The 26,706-nt window shown below is 35.4% G+C and overlaps 1 long non-coding RNA gene across 1 annotated transcript; it reads right to left on the reverse strand.

Annotated features, from left to right (window-relative positions):
• Nucleotides 1–20,885: 20,885 nt before the first annotated feature.
• LOC122194736 (uncharacterized) lies at nucleotides 20,886–21,450 on the reverse strand. Its single transcript, XR_006184409.1, has 2 exons — nucleotides 21,351–21,450; nucleotides 20,886–21,230 (listed from the first exon to the last, which is right to left on the reverse strand). It is a non-coding gene; the product is annotated as an uncharacterized LOC122194736 (long non-coding RNA).
• Nucleotides 21,451–26,706: the final 5,256 nt, after the last annotated feature.

Consider the following 26,706-nt stretch of genomic DNA (forward strand, 5'->3'; position numbering starts at 1 on the left):
ATTACATGTCAGTTATGATATTTATGTTCTATGTTTCCTATGTTTTGTTTAGGATCGTTCCATGTGAATGGTATCCTAGTACAAGTGTTATTTGACCCGGGGCTACCCGATCATTTGTCTCTCTTGCAATTAGCAAGAGGTTTTTTGAGTCTTCAGGCATGTTGGATTGTCCTTTAGAGGTCGAGATTGTTGATGACCGATCTGTCCGTGCATTAGAGGTCTACAAGGACTGTGTTTTGAGGATGTACGACGAGCGTTACCTTGTGGATTTGATTCCCATTCCATTGCGTGTGAAAAAGGTCATCATTGGCATGGATTGGTTGAGCCCTAATGGGGCGGTGATTGATTGTGCGCAACAGTTGGTCCGTGTTAGGACCCCAAGTGGGGGAGAGTTGGTGATTCAGGGCGAGAGGCCGCAACATGGACCAACTTTGTGCTCAACAACGAGGGCTAGGCGCTACCTTCAACAGGGTATGTCGCCTACGTTATGGATACCCGGGAGGCGGGTAAGGCGACCGTGAGTGATGTGCCAATGGTGCGAGAGTACCTGAACGTATATCCAGAAGAGTTTCCTGGAATGCCTCCAGAGAGACAGGTGGAGTTCAGGATCAACCTAGTCTCTGGTGCGGCTCTAATAGCCAAAGCACCCTATCAGTTGGCTCCTCCTGAGATGTAGGAGTTGTCTACACAGCTGCAGGAGCTGTTAGACAAGGGATTCATTAGGCCAAGCAGTTCTCCTTGGGGAGCCCTGATCCTGTTTGTGAAGAAGTAGGATAGGTCGCATCGAATGTGTATAGATTACCGAGAGATGAACAAGGTAACGATGAAGAACCGTTACCCACTCCCGAGGATTGATGATCTCTTCGACCAGCTATGGAGGGCATCTTGGTTTTCCAAGATAGATTTGCATTCAGGCTACCACCATATGCGAATCAGAGATAAGGATGTACAGAAGACTGCTTTCCGGACTCGCTATGGCCACTACAAGTTCGTGGTGATGCCCTTAGGGCTCACCAATGCCCTTGCCGCATTCATGGGCCTCATGAACCGCATATGTAGACTGATGTTGGATCGGTCTGTGATAGTCTGTATTGATGACATCTTGGTTTACTCCAAGATGCAGGAGCAACACGAGGAGCACTTGCGGGAGGTGTTGAATACCCTGAGGAAGGAGAGCTTGTACACCCAGTTCTCCAAGTCCGAGTTCTGGTTGAACAAGGTATAGTTTCTCGGGCACCTTGTCAACCAGATTGGTATTTTGGTCGACCCGGACAAAGTGGAGGTCGTGATGAGATGGGAGGTTCCGAAGTCTCCATCTGAGATTCAGAGTTTCCTTGGGTTAGCAGGCTATTATCGGAGATTCATATAGGACTTTTCAAAGATAGTTGTACCCTTGACCCAGCTGGCGAAGAAGGTCGTTGTATTTCGCCGGGGGCCTGAGCAGCAGGCAGCGTTCGATACGTTGAGACAGAGGTTGTGCGAGGCGCCAATTTTAGCCCTGCCAGAGGGCATTGCGGATTTTGTAGTATACCGTTATGCGTCCATCTCGGGTTTGGTCACAGTGTTGATGCAGATAGGGCATGTCATCGCCTACGCCTTGAGGCAGCCGAAGCTTCACGAGACGAACTACCTGATGCACGACTTGGAGTTGGGGGCGGTTGTTTTCACCCTCAAGATTTGGCGACACTACCTCTATGGGGTCTATTGTACCATTTACACAGACCATAAGAGCTTGAGGTACCTTATGGATCAGCCGAATTTGAACATGAGGCAGCATCGGTGGTTATATGTGGTGAAGGATTACGACTGTGAGATCCTCTACCACCCGGGGAAGGCCAATGTAGTGGCCTATGCACCTAGCCGCAAGGCATTCATATCCCCGATCAGAGACATTTGTCTGAGGATGACAATAGTGACTTTGCTTCTGGAAAAGATAAGGGGGGCCCAGCAGGAGGCTATGAAGGAGGAACACCGGAAGAGTGAGCGTATAGTGTGCTATTGACACTTCGCTGCAGAGTGTGGGTTCCGTACGCAAGCATTGTGCGTCAGATCCTGATGGAGGAGGCGCACAAGTCCATATTTTCCATCCATCCCAAGGCAACGAAGATGTACAAAGATCTTCGCCTTGATTATTAGTGGCCCTGCATGAAGCGGGATGTAGCCTGGTACGTCGAGAGATGCATGGCGTGCAGGAAGGTCAAGATAGAGCACTAGAGGCCTCACGGCAAGACGCAGCCACTGGATATCCCTGTGTGGAAATGGGAGGATATTACCATGGATTTCATCATGAAGCTTCCCAGGACCGCACAGGGAGTGGATTCAATTTGGGTCATCGTGGATCGGTTGACCAAGAGTGCCCATTTCATCCCGATCTAGGAGAGCATTTTGGCCGAGAAGTTGGCCGACATCTACACCAGGGAGGTAGTAGCTCGACATAGAGTGCCAGTTTCCGTGATTTCTGACCGAGATGTATGGTTCACTTCCAGATTCTGGAAGAGATTTCACGACGATTTGGGTACTCATATGCACTTTAGCACAACTTTTCACCCGCAGACAGATGGTCAGAGTGAGTGGACCATCCATACTTTGGAGGAGATGCTGCGGGCGTGTGTCTTAGATTTCGGTGGTAGCTGGGATACCTACCTTCCCCTGGCAAAGTTTTCCTATAATAATAGCTACCACGTCAGCATCGACTGCCCTCCCTTTGAGATGCTTTATGGGAGGAAGTGCAGAACCCCGATATGTTGGGGTGAGGTTGGACAGAGGGTCATGGGGAGTATCGAAGTGGTACTCAAGACAACAGAGAGGATCCAACAGGTTTAGAGTAGCCTCCAGATGGCCGAGAGTCAGCAAAAGAGCTACGCCGATAGATGCCGATCGGACCTGGAGTTCCAGGTCGGGGATATGGTCCTTCTAAAGGTGTCACATTGGAAAGGTGTCATCCACTTATGAAAACAGGGCAAGCTGGGCCCCAGGTATATCGGACCTTTCAGGGTTATAGCCCTATTAGGCAAGGTGGCGTATAGGCTGGATCTGCCAGTCTAGCTTAGTCAAATCCATAGCACCTTTCATGTCTCCCAGCTGCGGAAATGCTTGGTAGATGACTCCGCAATGGTACCTCTAGAGGATACTCAGGTGGATTACAACTTGAACTACATCTAGCGACCGATAGCCATCCTCTACAGGAAGACAAAGGATCTGAGGAACAAGAGGGTTGAGTTAGTGAAGGTGCAATGGCAGCACTGCAAGGGCTTGGAATGGAATTGGGAGTTGGAGGAGGAGATGATGGACCACTACCCAGAGCCATTTCCAGACGCAACAGACTTCGACGATGAAGTATAAAATGAGTGGGGGAGATTTGTAACACCTGGTTCCTGGTATGTATTTTAAATAAGAATTATTCATTTTTGCAAAGGGACTAGACGATTTGGAGGCCCCAAACTCGTCGATTAGGAATGTAATTTGGACAAGGGACTTGAAGCCTATTCGACAAGTTAAGAGCCTCAACTCGACGATTAGGGCTGCCAGAATGAAACCCTAATTTTCGTGGTGTAGCACTCTATTTAAACAACTTAACCTCCAAAGGCTGGCCTCATTTGCAGCCTCCATCGTCCCAAACCCTAGCCAAGAAACCCTAATCCACTTTTGGAGAGTTTTGAGCCATTTTATGCATTCTTTGTGATTTTGAAGCTTGAGAAGGAAGGAGAAGCTTGGGGATTGAAGAGGAAGCTAGTAGATCTGGAGCTTGAGCTGCATTTCTGACTCATATGAGGTATAAAGTTGATACCTTGGCTTTCTATTACTTAAATCTTCATTTAGGGTAGTATGTTGTCACATTTGGGCCATATTGAAGTCATTTTTTTAATGATTTGAGTGTATCATGAAGTTGTGACTTCAGATCTAGGCACTCATGAGCTTATAATGCTTAAAGTTGCCAGATTTATCAAGCCTTGGCCCTTCCTTATGCCCTAGATCTCTTATATAGCTTCGTTTTGGTGTTTCTAGCTTCATGAAACCATACATGGATGTAAAGTTAGCAACTTTATGTGGTAACTTAGTCCTAGGGGACCAGATCTATGGTTTGGAAGCATTGAACTCGATTGGAAGTGAGTGAATGGATTTAGACAAAGGGGACCCGACAAGTTGTTTATCCAACTCGGCGAGTTGGGTCGTGGTCCCCCGACCTTTTCTGTTACTGAGCAAACTCGTCGAGTCTAGGAGATGACTCAACGAGTTGGCCATGGTTTTTGGGTTTTAAAGATTAAAGAACTCGACGAGTTCAAAGAGAAACTCGGCGAATTATGAGCGAAAAGTCCTGACTCTGTTGTAAGGAGGAACTCGATGAGTTCATGAAAGAACTTGATGAGTTGGATCATGATTTCCAGGGTTTTATGGACCATGGAACTCAACGATTTGATGGACCAACTCGGCGAGTTGAGTCACCAGAAGATTGCCTTTGACCAGAGTGTTGACCTTTAACTTTGAATTTGACCCAAGTTGACCCGTAGGGGGTTATGAGTATGGAAGGATAATTAAAGGAAATGTTTATGTGTAGGAGTCGGAGAGGGGTCGATTTCAGAGCAGGAGTTCTTGCGGTAATTTCCAGTTGTCGAGGTGAGTTACCTTCCAGTAGAAGTGGGTCTAAGGCACCAAAGCCGGCCTACTAGTAGTTGATTATAGTAGAGATGATTGTATTCATGATAATTGTCTGGTATGCCGCTATCTGTTATGCTATATGTGCTAGTATGCTATGATATTATGTGATAGTGGTAGGTAGGGGACTAGTGCCCAGATACGGTTGAGATAAACCGGTAAAGTAGGTCAGGCACCCATATATGCCTGACGGTATGTTATGCTATGTTATTATGTGGTAGTGGTAGGGGTGAAATAGTCCCCGTAGCCAGTTGAAATAAACCGTAGGGTAGGTCGGGCACCCAAATATGCCTAGCAGAGCAGGGTAGGTCGAGCACCCATATATGCTTGACAAGGGTAGGTCGGGCACCCCGGTATGCCTGACAAGTGTAGGTTGAGCACCCAGATATGCTCAGCAGGGTAGGCCGGGGACCCAGATATGCCTGGACGTATCTTTATTGTATGATATGTGGTATGATGGGGGAACTCCCTAAGCTTTGTGCTTACGGTTTTCAATTTTGGTTTCAAGTACTTCCTCTTCGAGGGGAAAGAAGTCGGCATGATTGCAGCGCATCACACCACATTTTCGGCACGGGAGATCTATGGGATTTATACCCTGATATGATTTTGTTATGACATGTTTTGACTATGGATACATTGGCTTTGATATGTACTATTACTATGAGGTTTTCAGACAAATGGTTTTATAATTGTTTAATTTAAAATGAAACTTTTGGACCATATTTTATGGATGTTACAAGTTGGCACTAGTTTTAACAAAGGATTGTTAAAATTAAATAATAGTTATTCTCAAACAAAATTTTTTCGCACTATTGGTAGAAATCATCTATGACTTGAGAAATGTGGAATCTCTCATTGATGAGCTTTTCTTGATGGTTTCTAGCAAATCCATCAAATACTAAGATGCTATGTCAAATCTCGATTCTGATTAATGACTTAGAGTCATGAACATGAGATGTAATCCATGTATGATAATCAAGTATGGTCTTGATTGAACTTCCTATCTATAGCAAGGCTTGAAAGAGTAAGTAATTCTTCTAGAAATAATACATTACATGGATGATCATACACATTTAAAGCAAGACTTGTTATAAAAGGATTTTCTCATACTCATGTCATTAACTATGGTTATTGTCATATTCATGACATTGACTATGATCAAACCTTTTTCACAAGTAGCTATGATTAGATCAACAAGGATTTTGTAAATTCATATTATTAATATGAAATATAGCTAATAGATTTCAAGAAAGACCGATTTTCTTAATATACATCTATTAGAATATATCTATATAGATTAGCCTAGAGGTTTTCTTAATCCATGCTATCCTAAAAAAATGTGTAAATCTTGAGATCCACTTGTGGATATAAAGAAAACATCTCAATGTTGCAATCATCATTGTAATATGAAACCATAATGTATGCTTTTATATCAAAATGAATGGAACATGTATGTTTACTAAGAACTAGTGGGAGCATAGTAACATTCCTAATATTGTATGAGTGAGACATACTTAATCATGAGAAATTACATTTTGACCATGCCAAAGGTTTTCACCTTGACCCGGTTATGTGTTTCTAAAATGAAAGACTTAGGAAGAACAAGATACATTCTTGGAATGTAAAATCTATAGATATAGATAACATAAATGTTAAAAGTTTTATATACATATGCATATATTGACAATTTCTTAAAAGAGATCAAGATAGAAGATTCATTTGGAGGAAGCTTAGCATGGTCACATGGCACTAAGTTTGAGCCGGTCTCAAAAGGACCTAAGCTTATAGGTTTGAACTAGTTGAAATGATTTATATTCGATTTCCTTGGCAAATGAATCCATCATTTATGCCATATTATACATAAGACCTTGTATATGATCATGCTATGAGCATATCATAATGCACTAATTGAATACATGGTTAAGTCACCGGATGACTAAAGAAACACTCTAAGAGTACTTTGGAAGAACTAGGAAAATGTATATGAGACATAGTTTAGAATAAAATCTTCATGTAAAGAGCTACATAAGATTCGGATTTATAAACAAATGTATATAATTATGAATTATAATTGAATTATGACTTCATTAAGGGATGAAGAGTAAGTTTAGTTGGAATGAGATCCAACCAAAACAAAATGACACAATATACTACAAAATAAGAGTACACTACTTTAGAAGTTTAAATCTAATATGATTGGATGAATGAGTTCATTGAAAAACTATGTTGATCTATGCCATTCAAGGATCACATAGAAATTTTTGTGACTTTAAGAGTATACTTAATCGAGCTAAGAGACTCTATGTCATGAAAAAACACCAATCATATACTCTAAGATATTTAACTATACCTAGAATAAAGTCAAATATGGAGATGATAGTATTCGCAGAATTCACACAAATTAAGTTTAGTCGAACCCATTAATAAAGTTCTTCTTTTGAGCTAAATATGAATGGTCACTCTTCAACTATGAGACTTTATTATTCTAGAAATGGGATTTTGATTTGGATTTAGTATTTGGATATTAGAACATTGTAACAACAACTATTATATAATGTTTTGATATATTGGGATATGATCATAACATCAATACTTGTTGTGTTCTCTATTAACATGTTTAATCCTTGAATAATCTTATTATTCTAAAAGTTCATAGTGGGTTATAATTGTGGGAGCAATTATGAAATAAGACTAATATAAATTGGATTGGTTGACTTTCACTAGATGAAGGTAGGCAATGGGTTGTAACCAAGTTTCATAGGTACTTGTCAGAGAATTAGTATTGAACTGACATGCATAAAAATCATCTCATGGATAGCTATCATGAATGATACTTGATTAAAAGGTACTATCTTTGTATCCTTAACTCCTGATATATAGTCAAACGCTGGTGCTTAACCGGACGGTTATAAAAGCCATCTTTAGGTATGGTATAAACTATGCAAGAGGCTTATGTAGTCAAGATAAGAATTATTCCTCTTATGTGTTCATAGTTAGACATCTAAGTCGTCTTACCAAAATATGAACACCATATGAGATTGATTATGATCCGTATCTCATGTTCAACATGATGTCCATGACAAATGGATAACTAATAAACTTACCTTATACACCAATTATAGCTTGGAGCCTTTTGGGAATTGGGCATTTATAGAATGGCACAAAGTGGTATGTTGATGGGGACAGTGAAATGTTGCTAGACATTCACCACTGTCTATATCAGTCTAATATAAATCTTGCACAAGTGGGAGGTTGAAAGATCTAGTATTCTCAAGAATCATATTAAAGTGATACTGCTAATTAACATATGATACTAGTGAGTCACACTAACAACAATTTGATATAATTGATTATTTATTAAAAATTGATTTTAATAAATATTCAATAAACTCTTATAATTAGATTGGAAATTATTTATTTCTAGGAAATAATAATTTTCATTACCAAGTAACATTACATAATTGTAAATCCCTAATCTGCTTGTGTATCAATCAGATCCGTTTGATGGTGCGGAATCCCAATCAAACGGATGATGTCAGATCAAATAGAAGAGAAGGAGAAGAAGAAGATGATGAATATATGATGTATTCAATGAAATGATTGAAGCTCCATACACATAGTTCACACACACTCTTCTCTCTAGTTTCTCTCACACCTTAGAATACACACACTTAAGCTCCTTGGTTCTTACCCTCACATGCACTCCTCACCATATATATATATATATATATATATATATATATATATATATGTATATATATATATATATATATATATATATATATATATATATATATATATATATATATATATATATATATATATATGGACCAAAGGCCAAGCCCAAAATACAAATAATCCAATGCTCGGTCCAAACTACAATTAATCCTATACTATTTTTGGCCCAAAAAATAAAAACAATAAATGCTTAGAAAAGCAAAGTATAAACCATATTTTTGACCCAACAATCTCCCCCTTGGTTTATAGCTTTCTTTTCTTTTCTTAAATGACCCAACAAGCTCCCCCTAAAAAGTAGCTGACTTTTCTTGTTAATCTTCATTGAGAGCTTGGCTTCAACATTTATTTTCAATGAATGACTTCATCTTGAGCAGTTGGGCTTTTCTTCAGAATTTGGCATTGAACGCACGTCGGGTGAGAAGGCTTGATGTACTGATTCTTGAAAGATAGCGCTTTCAGCTTAAGAATCTTCAGAGAGAACATCAGAGAGAACAAATATTCTGGATCACTTCAGCAGGTTTAAGATAGCAGCAGACTGATTGAGGTGGCTTCAATGCAATCCGTCACATATTCTTCAATTTCAGCTTCACCTTGCTTCTGGGGTTGAAAGATTGAATGTCGAAAGAATAATCTTCATTTCTTGCTCCTTTGAATGCGAATTCTTCGATGCTCACAGATGAAGTCTTGGCTCAGAAATCTTCGACACAAACTTCATGAGTCTTATCTATACCTGAAATCACTTTTCAAGACAAAACAAAACTAAAAGAAAACTTAGCACAAAAACAAAAATATTTTTGGATTTTTGATTTTCTTGAACAAGAAATAAAACATAAATAACACTATTTTTTTTTTGGATTTTTAATTTTTGGATTTTTGTTTGGTTTTTAAAATTTTAAATTCTCCCCTGATATTTAAATTAGAAGAAAACTATGAACAAATTTAACAAAAATAAAAATGATATCTAACTTTAAGAGTGATTTGAGATCACAGATGAAGCCTTGGCTCAGAAATCTTCTTGTGTATGCTTAGAAAAGCAAAGTATAAACCATATTTTTGACCCAACAATAATTCACTTGGTATGAATTAATAAGTCATGCACAACATTTTGGACTACATAAATTCTTTTGTCTTTAACCAAAAAGTTAAAGTTTATATTTTATGAACTTGGTTTACAAAATATAGAGTTTTTGTCATCTTTTGACTTCTTAATTTTGAGATTAAGGAAGAAGAAAGAGAGGTATGGTTTGTATCTTATTTTAATCTAGGGAACATACTTTAGAAGTATGTGATTAAAGTATTACAAAAAAAAGACATGTCTTTTAATTATTTAAATAAAAGCATGGCTTTCATGACTGTTTAATAAAAAAAATGAAAACATGGCTAGTCTTACAATCATGGGAGGCATGTTTGTCTAAAATGTGGAATGGTTAACGAATTATGGACTTTTTCTTCATACTTTAAATACTAGCTTCATGAGATTTTCATTCTTGCTCTTATTTTTGGACACAAAACCGTGAGTTGGAGAGAGTATGCATACTCTCTCCATTTTGTTCATCCTCTTGAAGATATTACTTGCTTTTATACTCTCTTGAATTTCATAATTTGGTTATGAACTTCAAGCTTAAGATTTAAGAGTTTTCTTACAAGACTAACATCTTAAATCAAGTTGACACCTCATTGGTATCTCAAAGGTTCCACATTCTCCATCAACTTCTTTAACACATGTAGATCCGGGCTAGTCAATTTAGAGATAATAGGGGTCGGAAATGAATTTTCGACAAAAGATTATTTAGAATAAATAATCTTAACCAAGTTGTAGAATACTTCTCAAGGGTTCCGTACATATAAAGAACACCGAAATCTAAGTTATAACGAAGAAGTTATGGTCCGTCGAAGTATTACGGCAAAACCGGCACAACACCGGGAGACGTAAATAGTGAATTTACGATGGAAGACTTTTTAGCCTTAGAAATATAAACAAAATTTTTGGTATACATTAGACCAAGAACATACAAAAAAAGAACGCCAAAATTTGAATTCGTATGAGGAAGTTATGAATTTTCTAAGAATTGGCATAATAGTGCACGCTCCGAAACTCGAATTTTAGATCGAGCAGTTTCTGGCCTACATGACCTAAATGAGAATTGAAGATCTCATTAATAGGAACTCAACAGTAAAAAGTGATGGGTTTTGAGCAAAACATCATTCCTATGGTGTACATGCAAACCCTAATAGCTTTTGGATCTAGTTTGTCTAATGAACATGCAATTGAATATCCAAAGCTATAAACCCTAGATCTAGCATACAATTAATCATATTAACATAAGAATGGGGTTTAGATCTTACCTTGATTGTTATGTAGCAATAACAATCTCAAATCCTCCTTGTAATGGCTTTAGAAAGCTTAGAGTCACAAGTGTCACTCCTTTAATGGCTCACAAACACCAAGAGCAAGAGGATGAAGAATGATAAGAGAGGAGGCACCCAAAAAACGTGTAGAAACCCTAAGGAATTAGTTGGCCACGTTTTTGGTGCCCTAGGGGTCCTTAAATAGTGAGGCTATTAGGGTTATCTAACAAGGAAACCCTAATTTGATTGCTTAGGCCCTAAGCAACCCATGGACTCCCTCCTCAGCGGCCTTGGACGATTTCTAATGGGTTTCCCCGTAGAATACGTCCACTCCATCCTCTATGGAGTCCATTAGCCCAATATTCAACTATCACACAATTGACAGTTCTAGTCCCTTTTATTTAATTAATGTCTTTTAGCCACAAAATTAATTCTTGACTAATATTAATTAAACAATATGATTTCCCCTTTAATATATTATTCTCATAATATATTAATAAATCATAATTAATCATCTCTCTCCATAATTCATCCTATCAAGTTGCTTTGGTGAAGGCAACCCAAAAGGACCATGCACAATCGGGTCAAGTACATACCAAAATAGTTATGGACTTAGACACTAATCCAACAGTCTCCCACTTGGATAAGTCTAATAACTATTATGCATATGACTTCAGATCCTGATCCATAATCGTAGCTTTCAAAAGCCGCTGTCAATTCTGATCTTATCAGATACGCGTCCTTTAGATAAGGGATCATATATTCATCCATTCTAGATATCATATAAACTTGAGACATGGATTTCAATCATTCTCTCTATACTTTTTCCCGATTTCCGATTTATGACAACTAACAACAGACCACAATTGAACACATCAAATTAGTCTCGGCTTGGACAAGCAGTTAGGTGTCATCACTAAATCATCGAGGGGCCAACAGATATCGCTTTAATCCCACTTTGGACAAAAGGAACGGATAAACTTTGATTCAATGCTTGTTTGCACTCACTCACCGAATCACACACAACAATATGTTTTATGACACCAAGTTACTGGTGGGTTTACATATTATCAATGTGTAACCGACTCGCAAGATACAACTCACACATCTCGGTTTCAAGAATATAAGATATTATCGTCTCACCAATCACTCGTGATAAAACCCATGAAGTGATCCAAGTGAGCGTGGGTTTAATCCAATGCTCAAATCATATTCATAAGCACTCATGAACGTTGCATCAAACATTTGCTTATGTCTAATACACTTTACACAATCCACACACCAATTCACGACAGTCTTCATTCATACCTACTTCCAACATATGAACGACTGTGGTCCGTTTGAATAATTTGATTGTTCTGAACCAATTTAATTATTCAGGAAGTCAAAACATGCAAAGTGAAACACAAGAATAATACTAATTTCATATGGCCCCAAACTCTAGGTATAAATAAAACATTTTATTTAATCACCATATTGATTACTCATTATTTGTAGTTTCGGATAATTAACTTATTATTTGAATTATTACTACACTTGTCCCATGCTCTCAGCATGCACACAATGTTTACCTACGGTCCTTACTTTGTGAAATAGATCAAATGAACACATTTCCAATCATACTCATTTCACAACTCCCAATCCTTATCATAAGTATAAGAATATTAAATTTTTGTTACTTATGCTAGATTCTAACATTTTATGCAATGATTCTTTCGTAAAGTCATAGCTCAAAATCATCAAGACTTGGCCAATCTCTATCAGAAACAATTCTATAGATATGATGTCTCTCACTCAAAGTACATTCCTTTGAACATCCTTCTTGCATAAAAGTTTCTAATCTAGACATAGATTCTAAATATCCAACTCCCAATATGGAAACATTTCCATATTTGCCATACGACAACTCATTCTTAATAGAATCTTATCTATTCATAATAATGTCGATATGATCCATCCAATACCATACTTCCAAATACTAACAAGCGACCAATCCTCAGCAAACTTTGGATCGTCCTTTGATAGTTGTTTAATTATCTTAGTCAAAACCGATTCTTGTCCTTTTTCCCTCTTAATGCGCTAGACATTTGGAAAATTTTAGAATGGTTAAATATTATAGCACTTGCAATCGATCCTATACCCGAAGTGTATGGAACACTATGCATAATGTCTTACATAAAGATACAATACTCTATCAATCTTCTGCCATAATATTTTATGTGTCACGTTCTCATAATTTGAACTATGAAAAGGAATACAGTCACACTATGTATCCTCTGACTAAATTTATTAAAATTTCTCAATCTAAGCTTTAGATTTTGAAACGAAGTACAATATTCTCTCCCTTAATTATAGCAAAACAACTTTTCAACCTTTACGACTTTGCAAAGTATAACTCTTTTTTTCTATAATTAATATTGCTAACTTGCAATACTTGCCTTAATAATCATACAAGCACAACATTTATGCTCCCATTATCATGATGATTATTATCATATAAGCATAACACTTATGTTCCCACTAGCTTTGACATGTTTTAACTGAACTTCAGAAAACAATACTTATTGAATTTCTGAAGTTCATATTTCTAATACCTAATGCTTTGATAATCCTTTATCTAAGCTTCTTAAACTTATACACCTTTGCCTTAGATAGCTCATATGCGTTTCTAAACAATTCAGACTAATTGCCAAATCTCACAATTCGAATTATAGAAAGGGATGCCGTAACCATAATCGAATTCGAGAATACAATTTTCACAATCACTATCTTCTTAAAATCTCTCTTAGTGAAAGCATTTCCTCACAGTCATTTTCGTGAAGGAGGTAATCTTATGACACTTAGATTTTATGGTGTATGTGTTCCTATCCACGTGAATTTGTCAAAACCAAAGTTTGCGACAAATCCAAACTCATATGGACCGAACTTTCTCAATCTTGATTTCTTGCCTTATGGTAACATGAGTTCCCACCATGTTTTCCAAGTAGTTAAGCAGCTCACCCTTTCCTATCAATGTACTTTTCATTGATCAAGGTGCTTTCCTTTTATGCGTTCAAATGAGAACTCATAGAACTCACATGCATAATTAACTTAATTGGAATGGCACAGAAACAAAATAATGTCAACACGATAGGTTGTAAACCTCTAGTCGTGTGCTAGTGATGATCGATAAGGTTTATTCTTGATTAGTTCTTGAAACTTTTCAAGACCATTAAGACTCCCACTGACTCCTTGACATATAAGATTCTTTTGTCAATAAACATTTCTCGACAAACAATTATTCAAGAGTTAGTGTAGCTTTTATCAAGACAAAACACTACACAAAATTGGTCCTAGTTGGTCTTTGTCTTATCCAATACATCACAACTTTCCAATTTCAAATGTGCAAGAATAATAAAACCTTTTTCAAATTCCACATTTGATGAATGTTATAAACCTTCTTAAGACTTTTCACTCAATTCACAATCTTAACTCTAAGACTTGATATTGGAGCGAAGTATGATTGACTTCTTGATTTATCCATTTCTTCAATTCTTGATTCCTCTTCTCAGACATACAATTCACTAAGACTCACTTAGAGGATCAATTGAGATATGGTTCTTAATCATTATGACCTATCATAAAACATAATAAAATGTACACTCCCTTCTTCTTAGAATAGAGAAACTTTTATCTTCCTGCCTACTTGATTCTTCTTTATTCGTTCTGCTATTTATTGAAACTCTTTCAATCAACTGAGAATTACACTTAATCTCATAAGTATAATCATATTTACTTAACCTTAGTAAATTATGACGAATATCTTTGTTACTCTTGTGGTGGACTTGATCAACACACAACCTTGTGCACTCGATCTCCTAGTCCTTCACTTGACACTTTGTCAACAAATTAGTCTAATTTCCAAATATGAAATTTCTCATTCATCATGCAACCAAGTTGTATGATTCTAAGTTTCTGTCCAATTGAAACTTGGGCGATGAGAAACTTTCCCTATTTGGTAAACTCTTGACCTTTCCACAAATAACATAATTAAGAATCAAATCCATTATTGCTAATAATAGAAACTTACAAACGCCATTGCAAGGATAAATAAATAATATAAAATCAAAATTTATTTTATTGCGGAAAAATTTGTCCTTACAATGCAATTCAACTGAAAAACTATGTTGTTACATATTCTTAAGCAATCTATTCTAACTCCAAGTAGTAGCTTAAGAATCTAATCTTCAAGCAATGCGATCGAAGTCCATTTCTTCATGATTAGATTCAGCTCACTTCTTCCCTTAAGCTTCCTTTCTTTTCTTCGAACCTACAAAACATTAAAATGTAATCTTATCACATGATGTATTAAGAATCTAGAATATGAACTTAAAAGAGTTAGCAAATGGATTTTACCTAAAGTAGAGCCATACGTTTTGACTCTCCCATCTCTTAGATCTCTTAGGTAAATAGGGCAGCTTCGTCTCTAATGCCCTTTCTCTTGGCAATAGAAGCAAATGGACTCTATTGGAATGGCACAAGGAACTATATCAGAATTTACCTTTTCTGGATCTCCAATGTCACCCTTTTCAATGTCCATTGAAGTTTGGGAGTTTGATTCACCAGACAAATTTGCTCGACCAGCTCGCCAAATCATTGCTGATTCAGCAGCTATAAGCAAATAGGTCAAATCAATGAGGGTCACGTCATGATCCATCATATAGTACTCTCTAACGAACTCACTATATGATTCAGGAAGCGACTGAAGAACCCAGTCAATAGCCAACTTACTTGAAATCTCGACACCCAACATCCTTAACCTATCAATGTGTGACTTCGTCTCTAAGACGTGTACACACACAGGTTTCCCATGTTTACTTGCAAAAAGGGCTTGAGTGAGCTTGAAATTTTCAAGCCTTTGAACTTGTGGGTTAGGGAGAATAATCGGAGGAGGTGGAGGAAGTGAAGCATGATCTCTTGTTCCCCGATCGAATCGTGGAATATCATCTTCATGTGGAAAGCTTGTCCCACGGGATTTGGGAGGACCATAGTTGTCATACTTTGACATCTACAAAACGAGAGAAAATTCAAGTTAAGTTGATTAGGATCCTCGATGTGACACCCAAATGAAACATCGAGGATAGGATCCAACACAATACTCTACAACCTAGAAGAGGGATGCCGTAATCCAGTTGCAAAATATTTAAAGGTAGGTAAATGACGATTTACCAATTTCCACCATGAAAAACGAAAAAGAAATTTATGTTTTAAATCTATTGAAAATTCCTAGATCCTTTGAGATTCATTGAACTTTTTAATGGCATGTTTAAAGCTCGATATGCCCCTTCGATTTGTGACTGGGATGCTGAGGATCACAAAACAGGGTGTGAATAACCATGCAAACTTACATGGTGCCCCCAATGTTACAGTCAGCTATTCGATGTGCCGGTTAACCACACATGCTCCACCGAACTATGACAAACAATGAGTCACCCTTTGCTACCTTTGCTTAGAACCATTTAATGTGCCGGTTAACCACACACGCTCCACTAACGTCTTCGCAAGGGCACAAAGTGTAATTTCATGGAATTGCATCAATTCACTTTTGCCTAAAGTAACTAAGATTGGGAATTTTGTAAAAGCATTTAGTTACTTTTGTACTTCATTATACTTATAATGGAAGGTTTCTGTCCTATCCTACCCGTTCGGCTAACGACCCTCCACTAGTCAAGAGTTCGGTGGGTAAGAGTGGATACCCATTCAATCGCCATTTTATAGACAATTTCCTTAAACACCCCTTATAGACCAGCTTTGTGAATGAGGCCTACTAACGGTAAGACTGACCGTTTACTCATACATATATAATACTAGACTTTTAATGTTATATATAGTATAGGGTGTATTTTACACTTTTAAAATACTAGGTGGTCTAATTTAATAAATTATACCTTTAATTTAATTAAATGTAAACCAACACTTTATGGGTTTATTAAATCTCCTTTAATTATACACTTCAATTAATTAATAAAACCATAAGGGTGTGATTTGAACTTTTCAAAACAATGCTAGGGTTTTAGAATTTAACATTTCTAAATTAAACTTTTAATCAACTTTTAAATTCCAAAACTTGAGGCAAGTTTTGAAACATTTCAAAACATTAGGGTTTAACTTATTTAAATTTCAAAAACAAAACTTTTAAGTTCAAATTTAAACTATAAAACCTAAAGGGATTAATTTGAAACTGTTCCAAACTTTATCAAGAATATTGTAGATCGCAAGATAATTCACCAAATAATTCAAATAATTAAATCTAATCATATAAGGAAATAATTATTTAACTAATATGAAGTTATCCTCAATTTTGGCAAAGATAATCACCCAATATCATAAAAATCTGATCTATATCAATAAAAAACGTTTTGGTAACTATCCCACAGCCAAAAGAGCACAAAATCCCGATTTTCCCTCTTTCTGACCAACTACCTAGTCGAGTCAGACATGGACTCGGCAAGTTCAGCCCCCAGAAACCCTAAATTTCGATCTTTAAGCAAGGATAATTCACAATAGCATCAAATACATCAAACAAACAGCCATGGCTCTGATACCACTGATGGGTTTTGAGCAAAACATCATTCCTATGGTGTACATGCAAACCCTAATAGCTTTTGGATCTAGTTTGTCTAATGAACATGTAATTGAATATCCAAAGCTATAAACCCTAGATCTAGCATACAATTAATCATATTAACATAAGAATGGGGTTTAGATCTTACCTTGATTGTTATGTAGCAATAACAATCTCAAATCCTCCTTGTAATGGCTTTAGAAAGCTTAGAGTCACAAGTGTCACTCCTTTAATGGCTCACAAACACCAAGAGCAAGATGATGAAGAATGATAAGAGAGGAGGCACCCAAAAAACATGTAGAAACCCTAAGGAATTAGTTGGCCACGTTTTTGGTGCCCTAGGGGTCCTTTAGGGTTATCTAACAAAGAAACCCTAATTTGATTGCTTAGGCCCTAAGCAACCCATGAACTCCCTCCTTAGAGGCCTTGGGCGATTTCTAATGGGTTTCCCCATAGAATTTGTCCACTCCATCTTCTATGGAGTCCATTAGCCTAATATTCAACTATCACACAATTGACAGTTCTAGTCCCTTTTATTTAATTAATGTCTTTTAGCCACAAAATTAATTCTTGACTAATATTAATTAAACAATATGATTTCCCCTTTAATATATTATTCTCATAATATATTAATAAATCATAATTAATCATCTCTCTCCATAATTCATCCTATCAAGTTGCTTTAGTGAAGGCAACCCAAAAGGACCATGCACAATCGGGTCAAGTACATACCAAAATAGTTATGGACTTAGACACTAATCCAACAAAAAGACAGACGAAAACAAAGTTCGTATGTAGAAGTTATGAAGTCACATTACACGGAGAGATTAAGGAGATATAAATCACTAGTGATAATGAATGTAAGTTCTATTTGTGCTTATGTTTCTGTATTGACGATGACATCCCAAATGTTTTAAAATGAATTAAAAAAATACTTTTCTTTGGAAATGCTTTGATAACGTATTTATCATATTTTACTGGGAACAAATTCCGCAACATTTCTATTAAAAGAGGTACTCTGATTTTTATAAAGCATAAACAAAATCGGTCTTTTCTGGCCGTGAAAATGGGGATGTCACAACTTCCAAGCCTCCCCTTGAGGATTCAAAGTCTATAGAGGTTGTTAAACACTTCTTCCTCTTTGGTGCTTGTTTTCTTTCCAAGCTTTGCAAGAAGATCTTTTCCGTGTTTGTTGTGTTGGTCGTTTTTATCGTGTTTTAATTTGATCATTTTTGTGTTATTAAAGCAAAATATGACATCATGTTGTGTTTGAGTCATAAAAAATTGTTGTATCAATTGAAAACACGACACAACTGTCTAATTTATCATCCCTAATTAAATATAATGTGACAATCGACACATAAGTTCGCACCTCTAAGAAACTTAAACATAAATTTAATTAAAATAATATTCTTTCTTTATAGATATAGAAGACAATAGGAATGATGATATTTATAGCTTTACTCTCAAAATTCATACATTTTATTATGAGAAAATTACTAATCTAGCCAAAATTGCCAATGACTTTCCATTTAATAGTCAAAATTTCCCAATAGCAAAAAATCGATTGAACAAAATCCCCAAAACTCATTTTCAAGCACTTAAGTTATAGAAATCGTTAACAGATAATAAAGATCCTACATCCTCCTTTAACATTCCATAACTCATTTACAAATCTTGAAATCCCAACTCCGGACAGATGCATTAATCATGATGGGGGTTGTTCGATGTTGTGCTAGAAATCATGGTGGTTTGTCATCAGTCGTCCAGATGTTCCAGAAGTTCCAGAAGTCATGGCTAATGCCGCCGACATGACAACCCCAACAACGAGGCCAATGTTGTCCACCTGCCTCCTTAATGTCGACCACAAATCCATATCGTTCTCTTTGTCTCTCTTGCCTTTTCTCTTTGTAACTCTGACAACTCCAAGTTGGTGAAGATGAACAGATGATGGGTGATACGACTCTTGATCGGTTTCTAGTCTTCGTACTCTTCCGATATCACTATAAGAGTTATAAAAGAGCATCATATATTGTCATAGACATTGATTGAATACATGAATTGTAAATTCCGACTAGTCATTTTTTAAAGGATTTTAGGGGACAATGGTATATATTGAAAGTTCATTCTTAGATTCACAAAAGTACAAGAAATTAACCAAGGTTTCTTACAAGTATAATAAGAGAGTTTGAATGTAAAACAACCGCTTATTCTTTAATACCAATGATATAAATAATTTCCCAATACTAATAATACGAAAAAGTAATCAACTAATATATGCAATAAACAATAGCAAATCGATAATAAAGTATGAGCACAAATAACTTTGAAAAAGAAATCTTGTATTAATCGAAACGAGAAACGTTGAAACATGTTGGATTTGCAATTTACTTTGCACGCTACAACAATAGTCCACCAACACCATCATGGTATAATGTAACAATGCTAAAGTTTTCTTGATTTTAGATCCAGTTTGACCGTTCAGAATTGATCTCCCATTCAAGTTGTGGGTTGTTAGTATATGTCTATATGTATGTATTAAATTGTAGGCATTTTTCGGCCTTAAGTTTAGTTTCGGCCCATGATTTAAATTGATCCGATTTATGTTGTTATTTATATATAAGGGATATTGAGTAATCTAACCAAGTTTTCAAGGAATTTTGCAATAAAATAATCATTTTTTTTTTATAATAACCACTTTGAACTGGGCATTTTTTAGTAGGGGAAAATGGGTCAAGCCCTAGTCCAAATGTGTGTGTGTGTATATATATATATATATATATATATATATATATATATATATATATATATATATATATATATAGAGAGAGAGAGAGAGAGAGAGTTAGGTTATTTTGTTTCTAGTAACTATTGTGTGCCATAATGCACAGTTTTGGACCACGGATGGAATAGAATCAATGATCATGATCTGAGAGTCTATGATATTACAATAGGGTAACATGTACCACATAATCACACAAAATTCAGCATAAGGGTATTCTGGACAATTAACTATATTTAAAAAAGGAAATTTTCAGAATTTTAGGGATAATTAATTCTCCTAATTTTAATAATCTGATTTTTTTAAATTGATTCAATTTAATTCTAAACATAATTTTTAAACATTATCGATTTTATTCCGTCAGAATATTTTTTTGTTAGAATAATTTTCTTTCAACGTTATATTCTATTAGAATATTAATGAAGAATAACAGAATTGTTGAACTACCTGTTGAAGAATAACAACATTTTTATATTTTCATATACATTCGAACTTAAATACAAATTCATACATATTCTTACATACTAATAACCTTATACATTTTAATATATTTATACATATTCTAAAAGAATATCACAAAAAAATCAGTATTCTTAAATATACAATTCATTAATAACAACAAGTGTAATTCTTAAAAAATAAGAAGATTCTTAAACTGTGAGCGTGATCAAACATTGACTCATTCTTCAAGTCATTCATATCAGGTCTTCAAGCACTTCTTCTGACTATTCCTATCACAAATGCAACAAAAACTAAGAATGGTTAAAAGCATGTTACCTGCAATTCCTGTCAATTTACACATTCTGACAGAATACATAGAATACATTCTGGCAGAATACATATAATACATTCTGGTAGAATAATTAGAATACAATCTTGCATAATACATAGAATACATTCTCTCAGAACATAGAGAATAAACTCTGGTAGTTATAACTTTACATGCCACTATAAAGAATTAATCATGTGATTTAGCATTTGCATTATGCTTCAGTTGATCAAAGGCACCGGCTCTGAATGTATTTGCACATACCAAAGCTGGTTTCCAGCCCTTCTTTTGGTGGTAATGGGCATATTTTTTATGTGTAGTAGTTTTTCCAGACCCTGAGTCATTCACATTCAGTAGCACATGTCATCAAGGATCCAAATACATAAAATAATACAAATAAATGTATGATGACAATTTACAGTTTACAAACAACAAAAGTTACATGAACAAAATACCTTATAAACCCACAAACATGACAACATGTGGTTTCCTTTTCTTGGGTGTGAAAGATGGCTTCCCAGGATCTAACATCTTGTAGAGCACGGTAAATATAGCCTAGAAGAAATAGATAAATCATTGTTAAACAGCACAAAGTGAACCTAACAACATTGGTCCAATATATGCCATAGTATCATGAGCGTCTACATCATAAGCAAACACTCAACACTAGAAAAATATAGAAAATAGATGTCTCTTCCATTATGTAAACGACTATTATCAGCTAGAATGTTTGTAGTTTGGAATTGAAATTCAATCTGAATCGATTTTATACATTTTGCTGAAGTACAATTTCAATCATTGGAACCGGACTTCTTGAATCACACCATGTTTGTAATTTGTTCCACTATATTCACATTTCATTGCCTTATTTTAGTATTTCAAATTTCTTGTAGCAGCCACATATAATCCAATCAATGACTAGCAATACAAATTAACTAATTCAATATATGCTTAGATTACACCGGATCAACAAATATGAGGAAAAAAACTACTACTACAACAACAATATGCATCGGCTGGATGATTCTCCGCTTGTTATGACCTGCAGCGAGATCATCGAGATTGACGATCTTCGAACGAGCTTGAACTGAACATCGGATTGAAGAAGAGTGCGCGTGATCTCGTTTAAACAATCATTAAGGACCTTCTCATCTATGATCGTGGCATTGCTCATCTGCAGGAGAGCACGTGAAATGCTCCCCTAACTCCGCCAACACCATCTTCGATTATTTGCATGACACGATGAACAACGATCAGTTCATAGGGAAATTGGAACCAAAATCGAACACTGGTTTCTTAATTGACCAAAACTAGGATAGTGGTTACGGTTTCAGATTTAGGGTTTCAATGCTGGAAGGGGAAAAACAATGATGTCGCCGGTGGTGTGATCTGTTGGTAGGTATTTGTATACGGTGGAGGTGGCTATCTCGTGGTTGTACATTTCGACTATGGTGGGTAAAGAAGATAATTCTATACTCCGATATAGAATTAGGGTTATGAAGATGAAGGAACCATGATTTAAGGGATCAGATACGTGATATTCTATTATTTCCTTAATTATAGGATTCCAATTAAATTATTTCCTTTAATTAAAAGCATAAAAAGTCCAAAATACCCTTTAATGATTTATTTAATAATTTATTATTTCTTGAATTCTCATTGGTGCATTTAGGCACACAATAGTTGTTAAAAACATTTGAACCTAACTCTCTCTCTCTCTCTCTCTCTCGTTATATATATATATATATATATATATATATATATATATACGCACAACTCACCCATGAAGATATCAGACAAAGCATTCTGGACGGTGGTGATTCTAAAATTCTTTTGACCGAATCATTGAAGATATTGTGTTTTTTTCTACAATTGATTCAATAAACCATATTAGTTTACCGATTAATTTACTTGCATTTTAGTCAATAAACAATTTTATGTAGTGTGGAATGCATAGAACAAGTTTAGAATTAGCGGAACATCTTCAGAAAACCATGTTGCATATAGTGACATCGTTACATTAGTCATTGGTACCATATAACTAGCATAAATCTTAGTAATAGTACATAGAGAGTAATGAAATGTAGGCTATGTATTTACTTTGATTCCAGAATGTGAATTAAGAGTCTAAAATACGAAGAACTACTTTAGAACATCCAAAATACAAAGAACTACTTTGGTTTGTCCAAAATGTTTTTATAGGGCCTATAAATATTGATTTTCATTAAACTAATACCACCCGATTAGTTCTAAATCAGAACTAGTACGTTTGAAGGTGCCCTTATCAATTTGTGTGGATGATGCTAAAAAGTTGGTTTTATGGATAGAGAGATTATAAACCATCTACAAAAGCTTTCAGAATTGGTCTCGATAAAGGTAAGCTTTAATTAAAAATAGATTTATAATTAATATATGTATTTTTTGATACTTAAATTAAACATTAATTTTTGGATTGTTTTTGCTAAGAAAAATCTTGTGTGTGGAAATAGAAAAAATATTCAGACACTCAATCACCAAGGGGAAATAAGAAAATAAGAGGGAAATCAAAGAGGGTGTTAGAGATTAAAATGAAAGTAGATAGAACTCGATAAGACTAGTTAGAATCTAGCTTAGAGAAACTTGTTATTTTAGACTAGTTTTCATTTTATAATTTTTTATAGATATGTTTTATATTTTTTGGAATCATTTCACTTATAAAAACATTTATATGTTTTTTTAGTCACAATTTATGACATCTAGTGATTCAAGTCATGAGCCAATGCTACCAGTAGAATATGATATGTTGCGCCTTGAGGATAGTTAACATAGTGTTGTTTATATGACTGCGTTAGAAATGATTTACGATTATCAACATGGAAAAGAGAGAATGGTAATACAAGAAATTCGATTATCACCTTCTACCGCCTAAGAACATAGAAAGCTAGCATTGTATAATATGAAATGCCCCTCGTTATAATGTTTGAAGATATAGAATCATTTGTTAACACAATAAACATCATCGATGATGCATGTAGGGTAGTAACAACAATAGAAGAACGAGTGGAAATGATCGACACTTTGTTCAACCTAATTGAAAACTACATGGATTTGTTTGAAAATCATAAAGACATTGCTAGTTTGCACCATATGCAAGTTCATAAGTATCATCGAAATTAACATTAATAATAGAAATTGTAATGTCATTTTAAACTTAAATATGAAAAATGGTATGCTTTTCTTAAATGACAATACTTTTTCATTCGTATTAGGTAAACGAACCTTACAAAAGCTATTACATACGTAAATTAATTTCCACAACTTGTAAATTGTAAGGGAAACATATTTTGTTCGCAGTCGATAAAATATCTATTAATTCTAACAACATCTATAAGATGGTCCTGTTTTTCCTGAAGCCTATCAATCTCCGCATTGATCCACTTCTCAACCTCTTTGAAGTTTTTTTAGTTTCAGCCACCCATTTTTCTTTTTCATTAACCTATTTTGCTAGAACTTCTGAAGGTTGATTGAGTATCTACCTCATTTCAGAGTCCCTTAGGTTGGCTTCTTTGACATCTATCATTACTTGGAAAATGTCACCAAGCATTTTATTAGCAAGTGGGAAATTTGGGTATTCTAGAAATAGGTTAATAACATGTTATATAGTGTTGAAATTAATTGGTTGATGGTAGGTGCATATTCATATGGGTATGTATGTGTCCAAAATCGAATGCTTTTGCAGAATAGAATATTATTCCAGAATATTTGCATTGGAATGTGTGCAATTATCTTAAACAATTATAAATAAGACTTAGATGGAATTTAATTATAGATATAAAAGTGGAAGCAAATCAACTGTTTTCATGGACTATAGAAGAGGAGATCATGGTCTTTCGGTCTTGGATTATCATTAAGAATGATATTATTGTCAATAGTCTCCCGTATTTGATATATGGATCACTTTCGGTTGACTTGAGAAATGTGTTTCACTATCAATTAAATCATAGAGCCTATTGACTAGAAGAATACGTGACTACTAATTTTAAGGTATTAACAAGAAAAGGTGAAGATCTTCAAAAAAATTTATCACAATATTGACGATGAAATGTCAAATGAAGATGAAAATTTAATTTGGAGGTACTACGAATAATACAAAATCAAAAGTCATACAAAGACGCCTGAAATATTTTAAAAAATGTTACGTATTTCTAATTTATGTTTTTTAGTTATCTGTGGTATTAAAAATATATTATTCGTTTATATAGGGTTAAAACTATTGGGTTATGAGCAAAACAACATTCCTATGGTGTTCATGCAAACCCTAATTGCTTGGATCAAGTTTTTTCTATTTGTACATGCAATATTGTCCAAGTCTTGCAAACCCTAATCTAGCATACAACAAAACTTTGAATCAACATAAATAAACTAGTAAGAATGTTACCTTTGATTGTTGCTTGAAGATCTTTAGCTTAAGAGAACCTAGGACCTCAAATGCGATGCCTCTAATGAATCACAAACACCAAAACAAGTTGGAAGATCTTGGAGAGAGGGGAAAGGCTCAAAATCGGCTCTTGGATATCTAGGGTTCAAGTGGTAGCCGAAATATGAAGCATAGGGGTCCTTTATATAGGTGTGAGATTAGGGTTTCAGTCAGAGTCCTTATCCTGTTACTTAGCCACCAAGCAGCCCATAAGAATCTTTTGGTTCCCTATCTTGGACGAAATCTTATGGGTTATCCATATGGATTTCGTCCACCCTCTCCCCAGGGCTTCTCAACCTACTTTGCAACTATCCAATAATTACAATTTCAGTCCCCAAAGTTTAATTAATCTCTTTTGATCACAAAATTAATTCTTGACCAATATTAACTAAACAAATATGATTTCTCATTTAATATATTATTCATATAATATATTAATAAACCATAATAATCTTTTTCTCCATTAATCATCCAGTCAAGTTGCTCTGGTGAAGGCACCCCAAAAGGACCATGCTACAACCGGGTCAAGTACATACCAAATATAGTTATGGACTTAGACACTAATCCAACATTATCTCACTTGGATAAGTCTAATAACTATATATGCAAGTATGACTTCAAAATCCGATTAGAAATCGTAACTCTCAAAAGCCTCTATCGAACCTTGACACGTCCTTTAGATAAGGGATCGTATAGTCCTTCGTTCTCAGGATATCATGTGGACAATCACATGGAACATAGTCATACTTATTGTCTAGCAGTTTGTTTCTCGATCTCTGATTTGTTTGACATATAACTTAATTGAACACATCAACTCAATCCCGATCGGGCCCGACACATAAGTCAAACCAAATCATCGAGGGGCCCAAAATATCGCTTTTACCCTCGCAGGATAAAAGGAACATATAAAATTCGACTTATATGCATTTACTATTCACTCATCAAATCATACACAACAATGCGTTTTATAACATCAAGTTTCTGATGCGTTTACGCATTATCAATGCACAACCAGCTCGCAAACAATAAACCATATATCTAGGTTTAAAGAGAATATGATATTATCGTCTCACAATCACTCGTGATTAATTCCATGAAGTGATTCAAGTGAGTGCGAGTCTAATCCAATACTCAAATCTTATTTCATAAGTACTCATGAACGTTGCAACAAACTTTTGCTATGTCTAATACACTTTAGACAGTCTACAAGCCAATTTATGATAGTCTTCTTTCATATCTACTTCCAACCTATGAACGACTATGGACAGTTTAAATAATCTTATTATTTAGGAAATAAAAACATGAAAAATGAAACAGTGGTTAATAATTAACACAATACAGTAACTTTACTTATA

This window comes from Lactuca sativa, chromosome 6 (assembly GCF_002870075.4).
Source record: "Lactuca sativa cultivar Salinas chromosome 6, Lsat_Salinas_v11, whole genome shotgun sequence".
Classification (NCBI taxonomy): domain Eukaryota; kingdom Viridiplantae; phylum Streptophyta; class Magnoliopsida; order Asterales; family Asteraceae; genus Lactuca; species Lactuca sativa.